The 16,338-nt window shown below is 40.1% G+C and overlaps 1 protein-coding gene across 11 annotated transcripts in view; it reads left to right on the forward strand.

The window, feature by feature from the left end:
* Positions 1-16,338, forward strand: part of MCTP1 (multiple C2 and transmembrane domain containing 1) — a 612,722-nt gene that overhangs the window by 288,796 nt on the left and 307,588 nt on the right. The gene's annotated exons all lie outside the window — the stretch shown is intronic.

The following is a 16,338-nucleotide window of genomic DNA, read 5'->3' on the forward strand; positions in this document are numbered from 1 at the left end:
GCATTACTTGACTCCCATGACCGTGGTGGAAGACGTTTTGATGCAAGTTCCAAAACTCTGACTTATTCCTAACCCAGACAGCAAAGTCCCTATCAAACTGCTGATAAATTAGACTCTACATCATGTGTAATTACTGACATAATTGGTTACATAAGTGAGGCATACATTTGAAGCCACGTCAGAACTTACCTTTTGGTAGACCTGAAATTCTTTTTGCTACATACATTTGTTCAGTTGAATCTGTTCACATTGCAGGACCCAGGACTAATATCTCTCCAAAACTTCAGAGATTCCTAACAAGGGATCTTTTGAGGCCTGGTCAGATCTGGCAGTAGTCTCATGGTGGGTTAAACACATTTTGTAGGTCATGATGAAGGATAAAACAAGGCATAAAACAAGGCAAATGCTCTTAAGTTCCCGGATTCCAAATCTCAAAGCAATCTCCTGATGAACTAAGATAGGCCACATGAGGGATTCCTTGAACCCAGGATAGAGGCAGGACCAAGGATAGACCCCAGATAGGCTGTGTAGCATCCTTTGCACATTTTGAATGTGAGCACTGCAGGAGGTGGATATGTTGAGGGCCGTGAGAGCCCTCAGTTCCAAAGGAGGCTGAGTTTGGGATGACTCCTCCTGCCAGGAGGAAGGAGAGTCCCCAGGCCTTGCTAACTCATTGTCGGACAACCCTGAGAGTGCTTCTGGCACCATATGATCCTATTTTATTCCTCCTACCCTATTTGACATCATATGTAGGGAATAGAAGGAACCAGATTAGGGCTGCAGTTTTAATTTGTCTCCTATATCTAAAGGAATAAAACAGAGAAAAATAATTTAATATAATACTAGAGTGTTTTATGACTAGGAACTGTACAAATAATAGGTTCAATTGTTAAGTAAAAACTAGTAAATATCAAACATTCTTGTCTGGGTGTGTTGGCTCACACCTGTAATCCCAGCACTTTGGGAAGCCGACATGGGAGGATTACTTGAGGCCAGGAATTTGAGACCAGCCTGGACAACACAGTAAGACCTTGTCTCTACAAAACATTTTAAAAAGTTTAAAAAGACATTCTTAGTGAGGGAATATGTGATTGATGATATTAGAATTTAAAAAGATAGGAGAAGTTTTCAAAATAACCGTCTGGTTTAGTAGCTAAGGACAAGTGTTTATTGATTTGAACTGCCTGTTTCCAAAGAAGATACAATTAAATTAGATAAAGGAAATAATGCAAATAACGAAGTATTATTTTGCTATATTTACTGTATACAACTTTTTTTTTTTTAGTTTTCCAAGTGCTCTCAGTTATATCATTCGATCTAAAACAGAATTGGACTTGGCAACAGAAAATCAAAATTTTAGTCCTACATAGGCCCCCAACAATTTGAAATGCATATATGTATAATAATTTGTTGTAGCATTGTTTATAATTATAAAATATTGGCAATAATCTAAATACCCATAAATAGAGGAGTGGTTGAATAAACTATGGCATATCTACATGGTGGAATACTATGGAGCTGTAAAAATAAATAATGAAAATATCTAGAAATTGATATGAAAAAATGTACAGGATATATTGTGAAGTTCAAGTAAGCAAAGTACAAAAGAGTATCAACAATATGCAACATTCTGTGTAAGAATTTGTGTGTTGTCTTCTCATTTGTACCAAAACAAATACAGAAATCAAAAGCTAGAAACTAATGAAATTGGTAACATACAGAATGTAGGTAAATAACAGATGGCTAGAATGGGAGATGGGAATGGGGTAAAAGGGATGAAGAGGAAATGATATTTATGAGTCAATTTTCTTAATTAATTTGAAGTCTTTATGACAATATTTTAGCACCCCAAAATAGATAAATAATTAAAATCAACCAGGATGTGGGAGGAACCCATAACAATAATCTCATCTCAAAGGGATAAGAAATAAAACCACTAACCTAAGTAGCTATGTAAAACAGTATTTGAATTATACATACAGACCTACTTTGGAGCTATTGCAGGTTCGGTTCCACCACAATAAAGCAAATATCACAACAAAGCAAGTCACACAAATTTTTTGATTTCCCAGTACATATAAAAGTTATATATATATATACCATACTGTGGTCTATTAAGTGTGAATAGCATTATTCACAAAAAAAAGTATGTCTAAAAATGTATGTACCTTAATTTTAAAAATACTGTATTGCTAAAAAAAAAATGCTAACAATCATCTGAGCCTTCTGTGAATGATAATCTTTTTGCTGGTGGAGGGTCTTGCCTCGATGTTGATGGCTGCTGATTGATTAGGGTGGTGGTTGCTGAAGGTTGGAGTGGCTGTGGCAATTTCATAAAATACGAAAACAATGAAGTTTGCCACATTGATTTACTCTTCCTTTCACAAAAGATTTATCTGTAGCATGAGATGCTGTTTGATAGTACTTTACTCACAGTAGAGTGTCTTTCAGAATTGGAGTCAGTCATCTCAAACCCTGCTGTTGCTTTATCAACTAAGTCAGTGAACTATTATAAATCTTTCGTTGTCATTTCAACAGTGTTCACAGCATCTTTACCGTGAATAGATTCCTTCTCAAGAAACTACTTTCTCTGCTTGCATAAGAAACAACTTCTTCATTTGTTCACATTTTATCATGAGATTGCAGCAATTCAATCATTATCATCAGGCTCCACTTCTAATTGTAGTTCTCTTGGTATTTTCACCACATCTACAGTTACTTCCTCCACTGAAGTCTTGAACCCCTCAAACCCTTAAGTCATCCATAAGGGTTAAAAGCAACTTCTTCCAAACCCGTGTTAATGTTGAAATTTTGACCTCCTCTCATAAATCATGAATTTTTTGTTATTGTTGTTTTAGAGACATGGTATTACTCTGTTGCCTAGGCTTGAGTGCAGTGGCGCAAACATGCTGTAACCTCCAACTCCTGTATTCAGGCACCCTCTCGCCTCAGCCAGCTGATTAGCTAGGAGGACTACAAGTGTATGTCGCCATGCCCGGCTATTTTTTTTCTTTTTTTTTCTTTTTTTTTTTGGTAGAGATGTGGGCTCAGTATGTTGCCCAGGCTGGTCTTGAACTTCTGGATTCAAGTGATCTTCCCCCTTTGGACTCCCAAGTTGCTGAGGATACAAGCATGAGACACTGCGCCCAGCTAAGAAATGTTCTTTATGGCATCTAGAATGGTGAATCCTTTCCAGAAGGTTTGCAATTTGCTTTGTCCAGATTCATCAGAGGACCAACTATATATAGCAGCTATAGCCTTACAGAATGTATTCTTAAATAATAAGCCTTGAAAGTAGACATTACTGCTTGATCGATGGGCTGCAGAATGGATGTTGTGTTAACAGGCCTGAAAACAACACTTGTGTCCCTGTATATCTTCATCAGAACTCTCCGGTGACTAGATGCATTGCCAATAAGCAGTAATATTTTAAAAGGATTCTTTTTTTTTTTCTGAGCCGTAGGTCACAACACTGGGCCTACTAAATATTTAGTAAACCATGTTATAAATAGATATGCTGTCATCCAGGCTTTTTGGCTTCATTTATAGTGTACAGGCAGAGTAGATTTAGCACAGTTCTTAAGGGCCCTAGGATTTTCAAAATGGTATATGAACATTGGCTTCAACTTCAAGTCATCAGCTGCATTAGCCCTTAACATGAGAGTCAGCCTGTTCTTTGAAGCTTTGAAGCCAGGCATTGACTTCTCTTTAGCTATGAAAGTTATTGATGTCATTTTCTTCCAACAGAAGGCAGTTTCATTGAAAATCTGTTGTTTAGTGTAGCAACCTTCATCAATTATCTTGCTATATTTTCTGAATAACTTATGGCAGCTCCTTGCACTTTCATGTCATAGAGATGGCTTCTTTCCTTAAACCTCAGGAACCAATCTCTGCTAGCTTCCAGCTGTTCTTCTGCAGCAACCTCATGTCTTTTCATAGAATTGAAGCGAGTTAGGGACTTTGTTCTGGATTAGGCTTCAGTTTAAGGGAATGTTGTGGCTAGTTTGATCTTCTATCCAGACCACTCACTTTCTCTGTATCAGCAACGAGGCTGGGTGTCTTTCTTATTCATGTGTTTACTGGAGTAGTGTTTTAAATGCCCTTCTAGATCTTTTCCTTTGCATTCACAACTTGGCTACCTGTTTGGAGCAAGAGGCCTAGTTTTCAGTCTGTCTCTCCTTTTGACATGCCATTCTCACTGAAGTTTAATCATTTCTAGCTTTTGATTTAAAGTGAAAGACGTGACTCTTCCTTTCACTTGTATACGTAGAGTCCATTGTAGGGTTATTGATGGGACTAATTTCGGTAATGTTGTGTCTCAGTTAATAGGGAGGCCTGAGGAGGAGGAGAGAGATGGACTAACAGCTGGTCAGTGGAGCAGTCAGAACACACACAACATTCACTGATTAATTTTTCAATCTTCTATGAGCGCAGTTCATGGGGCCTCCCTCAAAACAATTACAATAGTAATGTCAAAGATCACTGATCACAGATCATCATACAGATATAATAATAATGAAAAAGTTTGAAATGTTGCAGAAATTACCAAAAGGTGACAGAGACATGAAGTGAGCATACGTAGTTTGAAAACCGATGCTGATAGACTTGCTCGAGGCAGTGTTGCCATAAACCTTCGATTTGAAAACAAAAACAAGAAACAAAAACTCTTGGAAGCACAATCAAACAAAGTGCAATGAAATGAGGTATGCCTATACTATAAAACTCCAGATAAAAAGAACTATACATAAATGTATGTACTCCAGACCATGATTATTGATTCTGAAACTACTTAATGTATATAGCAGGAACAAGCAAATTAGTAAATATATTATAGACAATGACAGTCATGATTCTCATTGTTGGAGATAGTTACCAAAATAGAAAGTAGGCAGTCTAGAATGAACCCTGTGGTGCTGGACAGGTGTCAGTATGATCTAATGATTTTTGTTAATATTTATACAGATATATAGAAATAAAAGTGTATGGAGATATGTGTGTGTGTATATTTCCTAATCTGTCTGCTGAGAGGGCCTAGAAGCAATGACAAAGGTATAATGACAAAGTAGCAGTGAATACATTTGGCCAGGTCTTGGTTTTTCGATACAATTTCCCCAATAAAAATAATCAAGGGGCCAGGTGCGGTGGCTCACGCCTATAATCCCAGCACTTTAGGAGGCCGAGGCAGGTGGATCACAAGGTCAGGAGATCGAGACCATCCTGGCTAACACAGTGAAACCCCGTCTCTACTAAAAATACAAAAAATTAGCCAGGCATGGTGGCAGGTGCCTATAGTCCCAGCTACTTGGGAGGCTGAGGCAGGAGAAAGGCATGAACCCGGGAGGCAGAGCTTACAGTGAGCTGAGATTGCGCCACTGCACTGCAGCCTGGGTGACAGAGCAAGACTCCGTCTCAAAAAAATAAAGAATAAAAAAATAGTAATCAAGGCTCCTGGAGAAATAGTTGATTTCAGACAGACCTGGGGCAGGGAAAGTATAATATGAGCCTGGATCATTTTGCATTGCTAGAAAGTAAGGGAGTGCTCAGAAATTGATGGCAAAATGTCAAAGTCACATAGGAGCCAACGTAAAGGAACATCTAATGACCAAAGCTGGGACAATTTCAGCAAAAAATTAATAATGGTTGTATTAGTCCATTCTCACACTGTTATAAACAACTACCTGAGACTGGGTAATTTAGGAAGAAAAGAGGTTTAATTAACTTATAGTTCCACAGGCTTAACAGGAAGCATGACTGGAAGGCCTCAGGAAACTTACAACCATGGCAGAAAGTGAAGGGGAATCAAGCACCTTTTACATGTCCTGGCCAGAAGGAAAGAGAGTGAGGGGAAAAGTGCCAGACACTTTTAAACCATCAGATCTGGTGAGAATTCACTCGTTATCATGAGAACAGCATGGAGGAAAGTGCCCCCATGATCCAGTCACCTCCCACCAGGTCCCTCCCCCAACATTAGGATTACAATTCAACATGAGATTTGGGTGGGGACACAGAGCCAAAGCATATCAATGGTAATAATGGAGTAAAACCCATAGAATAAAATAAATATCTTTGTGCTGATAAGTAATTGAATAAATAAGTGGAGGAGAAGGTATAAGCATTTCTTATGGTAGAATTCCAATAAACAAATGTAGAAGGGAAAATTGAAATAGAAAGTCACCTTTGAACAAACACCCCAGTAGCAATAGTAGGCAAAACCATCATCAATAGATGCTAAAATTATATGTGTACAGTTACAATGTGAAACAGAATTTTGCAGCATTTCCAAGTATTTCTCCACAAGCTATGTAAGAATTACCAAGGGAAAATATAACTTCACAATGGGGAAACGTGGAAGACACCGACTTAACCAGGTGGTCAAAGTCAGAACTGAGAAGACATGCAGACATCACGAACCCCCGGACAGGGTACAGTGAAAACAGCACGTCATTTCTGTGGCATTCTTGTCGAAGTGCAGAGCCTCAGTGTAATCATGAGACAACATCAGGCAAACTCTGGCAACGTATGACATCTGTTATCTGAGCTGAGTAGCCCCTACCTTTTGGACAGTGTGTGTTTAATCTTGTTTCACCATTCCCTGTGCCTCCACAATTTTGAGTCTGGGTCTCACTGTGTATGTGCCATTGATTTTCTTATAGTAGCAAATTATTCTCTGCCAAAAATTACAAAAACAACTTTCAGTGGAATGAGAGAGCCATGTACTTAAAAAAAATGGGAGAGAAAATATTACTTTGTGGAAATGAAGAACATCCTGAAGTGCTTAAAATGCCAACTCCAATCCAGCTTCATTAGTTTACTTACCTGCCTGGCATTAGTGAAATTTTTATTGGATGAAGATAAAAATAAGAAGAGAAATTTAAATGGATAAAACAACCTGAGTTAAGGATTGATTAAATATTTATCCTTGAACCATCTCTGAATAACAGATGTGTTAAACATTTGATTGGATAGATAGTATTAGGTCACTTGAGATTTGCAAATTTATATACATATAATTGGTAGGTTAATTAGATGGAGATGGATAGCTTGAAATGAGAAGACAGGCTAGGAAGCACTGCAGCCATGTGGAATATAATGTTGAGGGCTTGAACTGGAAGTATGGATGTGGAAATAGAGAACGAAAGTAATATATGATAGATGGTTCAGAGGAATGTCTGATAGGACTTGGGATCAATTGGATGAAGGGACTCAAAAAAAAATTAACTATTAAGGTTTAAAGCCTGATGATGCCTGGAAACCGTGTGGTGGTTGGAAAAAGATAAATGTAGAGAAAACACTTATATAACTATTATAATTAATGAAAATTGAACTCATCACTGTATGACAAGGATGCCCTCACCTGCTACCCAGCAAAATCAAAATGGTTATGCCCCCTATGTCTCATATCACCCTTGCACAGAACAGTGGAAGGGAAAAACTAATTTCTACCACTGCCACCATCACTAGAATATGGTTTGGACTTCTTCAGAATCTCCTTTCTACATAACAGGCACTGAAGTGGACTCAGCAGGCAGAACTGCCCAACATTCTTCCATTTCTACACCTATTTTCCAGAAACAACAACCAGATGGCTTCTTGAAATGCTACTGCCTTTTCCTGAGTTTTATTGTCTTTTCTTTAAGCAGCATGATGAATTAGAAAATACATGATCTTGGGTAGTCTGACAACGTAAGTTCCAAGTCAGGTTTCACATTTTGCTAGCTATGTGACTTTGAGTGAGACATGCAGTTTCCCTGCTGCAATTCTAAAGTTCCAGATTTAGCAAATAAAACTACATGATGCCTAGTTAAATTTAAATTTCAGATAAATAATGTATTATCTTTTATATATATCTGTTATATATATTCATATATATGAATATGTATCATATAATATCTGGGGCATACATATAGTAAATTTTTTATCATTTATTTGAAATTTAATTTAGTGTCATTTTATCTGGTAGCCCTATAAAATTGTGATGTACAGTTATTATTTTAAAAATCATTTATATTTTCATTAGGTTGGGTTTTTAGGAACTATACCTTTTGGCAGAGACATCTACATTATAATCTATCAAATTTTGAATGTAATGTTTTGACATGGCTATCTGTATTCTTAAAAAATATAAGAGCAATCTGTAAATATATCTGGTAATAGCCATTTTCTGTCATTTGAAATTTGGGTCTTGAAATTTGGGTCATGGAGGATATAGTAGTTTCCTTGAGCTGCCTTAGCAAATTATTCCAAACTTGGAGGCTTAAAACAACAAAAATTTATTATCTCAAACCAGGACTCCAAAAATCAAGATGTGGTAAGGCAGCATTCCCTCCCAGTGCTTCTCTCTCTCTCTCTCTCTCTCTTTCTCTTTCTCTTTCTCTTTCTCTTTCTCCCCCTCTCTCTCTTTCTTCCTCTCTCACTCTCACCCTCACCCTCACTCTTAGAGACAGGGTCTCTCTGTCACCGAGGCTGGAGCGCAGTGATGTGATCGTAGTTCGTTGCAGCCTCGAACTTCTGGGCTCATGGAATTCTCCCACCAAGCCTTCCCAGTAGCTAAGGCTACAAGTGTGAGCCACTGTGCCCATCTGGGAGAATTCTTGACACTTTCAGCTTCTGGTGGCTGCAGGCATTTCTTGGCTTATAGATTCATCACTACAATCTCTGATTCCATCTTTGTATGGCCTTCCCCTGTGTGTCTCTATGCCTTATATCACCCTTTCCTTTCTTTTATAGGGACAACAGTCATTAGATTTAGGCCCCACTCTAAATCCAGGATGATCTCATCAAGATCTTTAACTTAATTACATCTTCAAAGACCCTATTTCCAAATAAGGTTATGTTCACAGCGACTAGGGGTTAGGATTTGGACATATGTTTGGGGAGGACCCAAGTTAACACATTACAGGAAACAATTCATTTTCTTCATGTACTAGTAACTAGTTTAAATAATCAAAAAAAGGAATGACAAAGCCAGTCTCCCAAAAGATGGGGTATTTCTCTGCCCCCTGTGATGAAATCAATACATAAAACTGGAAGCGAGTGTCAAGCAGTGCAGTCTTTATTCAGTGACCATGAAATTGAGAAGTGAGAGCATAGCCCACAAATTGATTTCTCAATTAGTGAGGGATGAGGGGGTTAAAATATGCAGTTTCTCTAATGAAGGGGTTGGACATTAAAAGCAAGGGGAGGAATAGTCATGTCTTTTCCAGAAATGGGCTGCCTTCTTTTTTTTGTCATTTTATGGCTTCTTCTGGTCATTGTCATGGTGATTGTCAACTGTCATTGTGCTGATGGGAGCATTATTTAGTATGGAAATGAGGTTATAATGAAGCTTGAGGTCTTTTTGAAGTTGTTCAATGGCTATCTTGGTTCTAACTAGTCTCAGCTTGCTTAGTTAAAAAGGCGACTTTTTATCACAGGCGTTCTGTTTCTTACAGATAAGCAAAGTTTAGACAGGGTAGGAATTCAGGCTATGTCATGTAGGCATTATACTAGGTAACAATATGAACCTGTTTATTGTGATTCTATTTATAATAGTGTTTTAAAAAAATCCTGTGTTGAGTAGATTTAGAGAATCTCATTCGCTCCACTCTGAAACTCTTCAAGTCTACTCTGTGAGTCTGGTGTATCATTGCTGAAGAAAAGTTTGCCAGTGTTGTGAGAACAATATTTTCAAGGTAGAGTAAGAATTTAAAAGCCTGGGGAATGGGAAAGGTTTTAGAACTTTACCCCCAGTGAAGTTTCACTTTTTTCACAGTATACTGAAGTCTCACTAATTGAGAACTTCTACCAGGTATAAGGCAGACAGATCTGAGAAAAATAAATTTTCGGACATTTTTAAAAATCAATTCAAGGCTGGGCGTGGTGGCTCAAGCCTGTAATCCCAGCACTTTGGGAGGCCGAGACGGGTGGATCACGAGGTCAGGAGATCGAGACCATCCTGGCTACCATGGTGAAACCCCGTCTCTACTAAAAAATACAAAAAAATAGCCAGGCGAGGTGGCGGGCACCTGTAGTTCCAGCTACTCAGGAGGCTGAGGCAGGAGAATGGCGTAAACCTGGGAGGTGGAGCTTGCAGTGAGCTGAGATCCGGCCACTGCACTCCAGCCTGGGTGACAGAGTGAGACTCCATCTCAAAAAAAAAAAAAAAAAAGCAATTCAATTTAATAAAACTGAACATATTCTCTATTTTAAGTGTAAACAAAGTCTTTTTCAAGTTAGAGGGCTTGTCAGCAATTTTATCATTAGAATGTAATTTATGAAAGCTCAGAGAGAGTTATTCTCTGATTGAGGAAGGCATAGTAATATTTCTAGTATGTAATATGCAGCAGGCATGATGGTTGGCATTTGCATATATATTCTCTGATCCTAACAAAATTGGTCATATGAGCAGCTGCCACCTTATCATATGTGCTTATGGTTTGGTATTCAGGATCCTCTTTGTTTTCGATCCTTGGGAATTTTCTTTAGGATGGGATGGCTAGTGATATGGTTTGGCTGTGTCTCCACCCAAATCTCATCTTGAATTGTAGTTCCCATAATCCCCACATGTCATGGGAGGGACCCAGTGGGAGGTAATTGAATTGCTGGGGTGGTTACCCTCATGCTGTTCTCATGATAGTGAGTTTACATGAGATCTGATGGTTATATAAGGGGTTTTTTCTCCCTTTTTCTCATTCTTCTCTTCCTGCCACCATGTGAAGAAGGAGGTGTTTTCTTCCCCTTCCACCATGATTGTAAGTTTCCAGCCATGCAAAACTATTAGTCAATTACACTTCTTTCCTTTATAAATTACCTAGTCTCAGGCGTGTCTTTATTAGCAGCATGAGAACAGACTAATACAGCCATATATCCCAGTTTTTCCGGAGGCAGTTGTGTTTTTTACCTGGTGACTGACATAATTGTTAATACCACCCCATTTTACTCTCAAAAGGGCTCCAGTTTCAGAGACATGGAATATACTGATGCTTCCTAGAATAAATCTCATTAAAGTTCATCAGAAAATTAAGCATTATGGTTGATCCTTTTTTACCAGGAGGAGAATGCAACTTGTATCCTCAGAGAAAGTTTTCTCTCTAAGCAGGTTTCAGAAAGTTTTGTTGGCAGTCCCTTCTTTAGATTTATGCAGCCTTTAATGAGCTATCTTGATCAAGAAAAGGCCTGTCATGTTGTGTTTTTGTGCTAAAATCATGAATTGAACATGTTGCTAGTCAATCACTTTTTGCATTTCCTACAGTTGGTGGGAATCAGGTATAGCCTTGTTTTACCCAGTACAGACACAATTATTTCTATGCATTCTAATGTTATTTCTTTAACCAGTGTTTTGCCATTGGGAAATTTTTTTTAAATAATGTATAGTAACTTAGGTTTAATGATAGTTATTTCATATAGTCTATGATTTTAAGCTTCTAATACACATATATATGCACAGACACCCATACCCCTACATACAGACATATACATATATGTATATGTGTGTGTATATATATACATACATATATATATAAGCTTCTGAATAATACATATATAGCAGGTCCTCAAATAACATCATTTTGTTCACCTGTGTTTTGTTATTACACTGATGAGAAAAAAAATAATCTATTCCCAGCCAGGCCACTGTCTGTGTGGAGATTGCACATTCTCCCCATGTCTCCCTGGGTTTTCTCTCTGGGTGCTATGGTTTCCTCCCACATCCCAAAGATGTGCATGTTAAATGAAAATTGTCTTAGTCTTCGTGAGTGTGGGGGTGTGTGAGCACACCCTGCAATGAGATGGTGTCTTGCCCGGGGCTGGTTCCTGCCTTGCACCCTGAGCTGCAGGGATGGGCTCCAGCCTCCTGAACTGGAATAATTGGGTAAATAATTATCTCACTTGTTTTGTTAATCTGCCTTAAATGTATGTTGTATTAATATGTTCCCACACTGCTATAAAGAACTACCTGAGATTTGGTTAAAAAAAGAAAAGAAAGGAGGTTTCATTTCATTGGCTCATGGTTCTGCAGGCTATATAGGCTTCTCTTTCTGGGGAGGCCTCAGGAAATTCACAATCATGGCAGAAGGTGAAGGGGAAACAGGCACATATTCACGTGCCCAGGAAGAGAGCAAGAGAATTGGGGAAGGTGCTACACCCTTTCAAACAACCAGATCTCATAAGTACTCTATCATGAGAACAGCAAAGGGAAAGTCTGCCCCATGATTCAGTCACCACCCACCAGCTCCCTCCTTCAACACTGGGAATTACAACTGGACATGAGGTTTGGGTGGGGACACAAAGCCAAACCATAATATTCCACCCCTGGCCCCTCCCAAATCTCATGTCCTTCTCACATTTTAAAACACAATCATCCCTTCCCAACGGTACCCCGAAGTCTTAACTGATTACAGCATTAACTCAAAAGTCCAAGTCCAAAGTCTCATCTGAAACAAGGCAAGTCCCTTCTGCCTATGAGCCTGTAAAAGAAAAAAAAAAAAAAAAAAAGTTAGTTACTTCCAAGATACAATAGATTTACAAGCAATGGGTAAATGCTCCCATTAAAAAAGGTAGAAATTGGCCAAATAAAGGCGCTACAGGCCCCATGAAATTCTGAAACCCAGCAGGGCAGTCATTAAATCTTAAAGCTCTGAAATGATCTCCTTTGACACCATGTTTCACATCCAGGGAAGACTGATGCAAGGGATGGGCTCCCAAGACCTTGGACAGCTCTGCCCCTGTGGCTCCTCAGGGTACAGACCCTGCAGTGGTTTTCACCAGTTGGTGTTGAGTGCCTGCAGCTTTTCCAGAAACATGGTGCGAGCTGTTGATAGGTCTACCATTCTGGAATCTGGTTACCCTCTCCTCACAGCTCCATTCGGCAGTGCCCCAGTGGGAACTCTGTATGGGGGCTCCAACCTCATATTTTCTCTCTGCACTGCCCTAGTAGAGGTTCTCCATGGGGACTCTGCTTTTGCTGTGGACTTCTGCCTGGACATCCAGATGTTTCCATACATCCTCTGAAATCTAGGCAGAGGCTCCCAAGCCTCAACTGTTGCCCTCTGTGCACCTGGACATTTAACATCACATGAAAGCTGCCAAGGTTTTTGGTTTGAACCCTCTGCAGCAGCAGCCTGAGACATATCTGGGGCCTTTTAGCATAGCTGGAGCTGAAGCAGTAGGATGCAGTGTGTCATGTCCTGAGGTGGCACAGAGAAGCAGAGCCCTGGGTCTGGCGTACTAAACCATTTTTCTCTCCTAGGCCTCCAGGCCTGGCTGCCACAAAGACGTCTGAAATGCCTTGGAGGTATTTTCTTCCATTGTCAGCAATCAACATTCAGCTCCTCTTATGCAAATTTCTTCAGCAGGCTTGAATTCTTCCCCAGAAAATGGATTTTTCTTTTCTACCAGATGGCTAGGCTGCAAATTTTCTAAACTTGTATGCCCTGCTTCCCTTTTAAATATAAGTTTCAGTTTCAGATAATCTCTTTGCACATGCATGTGAGTGTACACTCTTAGAAGCAGCCAGGCCACAACTTGAATGCTTTGCTACTTAAAAATTTCTTTAGCCAGATACCCTACATTATCTCTCTCAAGTTCAGAATTCCACAGATCTGTGGAGCAGAAGCACAATGCCACCAGTTTCTTTGCTAAAGCACAGCAAGAGTGACTTTTACCCCAGTTCCAAATAAGTTTCTCACCTTCATCTGAGACCTTCTCAACCTGGACTTCACTGTCCTTATCACTATCAGCATTTGGTCACAATTTTATAAGTCTCTAGGAAGTTCCAAACTTTCCTTCATCTTCCTTTCTTCTTCTGAGCCCTCAAAACTGTTCCAGCCTGTGCTGCTGCCACATTTTCAGGTATTGTTATAGCAATGCCCCACTTCTCTGGTACCAATTTTCTGGATTAGTCCACTCTCACACTGCTCTAAAGACATACCTGAGACTGGGTAATTTATAAATAAAAGAGGTTTAATCATCTCATGGTTCTGCAGCCTGTACATGCTTCTACTTCTGGGGAAGCCTCAGGAAACTCAGTCAAGGCAGAAGGTAAAGGGGAAGCAAGCATGTCTTCACATGATGTTGAGTGAGGAGGTACTGTATTTTCTTCTTTTACTGTTTTATTTACATAGATGCAAAACAGTATCACTCACTGACACACAAAGATTTCCTGTTGCATGTTCATAAAACTAAAGCCATAAGTTGTAGTCATGCATTGCTTAATGACAGGGATACATTATGAGAAATGTGTTAATAGGTGATTTTATTGTTGGGTGAACATCATAAAGTGTACTTTATGATAAAGTGTAAAGTACACAAACTGAAATGATATAGCTTACCACCAAGGCTATATGCTGTAGCCCATTGCTCTTAGGCTACTAACTGTACAGCATGTGACTGCAGTTAATACTGTAGGCAGTTGTAACACAATGATATTTGTATATCTAAACCTATTCCAACATAGAAAAGGTACAGTAGAAATATGATATAAAAGATAAAAAATGGTACATCTGTGTATAGTCCATTCTCATGTTGCTATAAGAAATACCCAAGACTGGGTAGTTTGTAAAGAAAAGAGGTTTAATTAACTCACAGTTCTGCATGGCTGGGAAAGCCTCAGGAAACTTACAATTATGACAGAAGGTACCTCTTCACAGGATGGCAGGAGAGAAAATGAGTGCCAGCAGGGGAAATGTCAGATGCTTATAAAACCATCAGATGTCATAAGAACTCACTATCACGAGAACAGCATGGGGAAACTGCCCCCATGATTCAATTACCTTCCACCAGATCCCTCCCATGACATGTGAGAATTATGGGATTACAGTTCAAGATGAGATTTGGCTGGGGACACAAAGCCAAACCATATTATTCCACCCCTGGCCCCTCCCAAATCTCATGTCCTCACATTTCAAAACATAATCATTCCCTTCCAACAATCTCCCAAAGTCTTAACTCATTCCAGCAGTAACCCAAAAGTCCAAGTCCAAAGTCTCATCTGAGACAAGACAAGTCCCTTCTGCCTATGAGCCTGTAAAATCAAAAGCAAGTAGTTAATTCTTAGATACAATGGGGTTACAGGCATTAGGTAAAATACAACCATTTCAAATGGGAGAAATTGGCCAAAATGAAGGGGCTACAGGCCCCATACAAGTCCAAAGTCCAACAGGGCAGTCATTAAATCTTAATGTTCCCAAATGATCTCCTTTGACTCCATGTCTCACATCTGAGTCACGTTGATGCAAGAGGTAGGCTCCCACAGCCTTGGGCAGCTCTGGCCCTGTGGCTTTTCAGGGTGCTACCCCCTTCCTGGTTGCTTTCACAGGCTGGCATTGAGTGTCTGTGGCTTTTCCAGGCATACAGTGCAAGCTGTGGGTGGATCTACCATTCTGGGGTCTGGAGGACAATGACCCTCTTCTCATAGCTCCACTAGGCAGTGTCCTAGTGAGGACTCTGTGTTGAGGCTCCAACCCCACATTTCCCTTCCACACTGCCCTAGCAGAGGTTCTCCATGAAGACTCCACCCCTGCAGCAAACTGCTGCCTGGACATCCAGGTATTTCTGTACATCCTCTGAAATCTAGGCGGAGGTTCCCAAATGTCAGTTCTTGACTTCTGTGCATCCACAGGCTCAACACCATAAATGGAAGCTTGGGACTTGCCCCCTCTGAAGCAATGGCCCAAACTGTACCTTGGCCCCTTATAGCCACAGCTGGCACTTAAGCAGCTGGGACGCAGGGTACCATGTCCCAAGGCTGCATAGAGCAGGTAAGCCCTGGGTCCAGCCCATGAAATAATTTTTGCCTCCTAGGCCTCTGAGCCTGTGGTGGGAGGGGCTGTCATGAAAGTTTCTGACATGCCCTGTAGACATTTCCCCATTGTCTTGGTGATTAACATTTGGTTCCTCATTACTTATGCAGATTTCTGCAGCAGGCTTGAATTTCTTCCCCCCCTCCAAAAATGTATTTTTCTCTTCTATGGCATTGTCAGGCTGCAAATTTTCTTTTTTTTTTTTTTTTTTTTTTGAGACGGAGTCTCGCTCTGTCGCCCAGGCTGGAGTGCAGTGGCCAGATCTCAGCTCACTGCAAGCTCCGCCTCCCGGGTTTACGCCATTCTCCTGCCTCAGCCTCCCGAGTAGCTGGGACTACAGGCGCCCGCCACCTTGCCCGGCTAGTTTTTGTATTTTTAGTAGAGATGGGGTTTCACCGTGTTAGCCAGGATGGTCTCGATCTCCTGACCTCGTGATCCGCCCGTCTCGGCCTCCCAAAGTGCTGGGATTACAGGCTTGAGCCACCGCGCCCGGCCCAGGCTGCAAATTTTCTAAATTTTTATGCTCTGCTTTCTCTTGAACACTTTGCCACTTAGAAATTTC

Source organism: Trachypithecus francoisi, unplaced genomic scaffold (genome assembly GCF_009764315.1).
Source record: "Trachypithecus francoisi isolate TF-2019V2 unplaced genomic scaffold, Tfra_2.0 Lachesis_group2, whole genome shotgun sequence".
Taxonomy (NCBI): Eukaryota; Metazoa; Chordata; class Mammalia; order Primates; family Cercopithecidae; genus Trachypithecus; species Trachypithecus francoisi.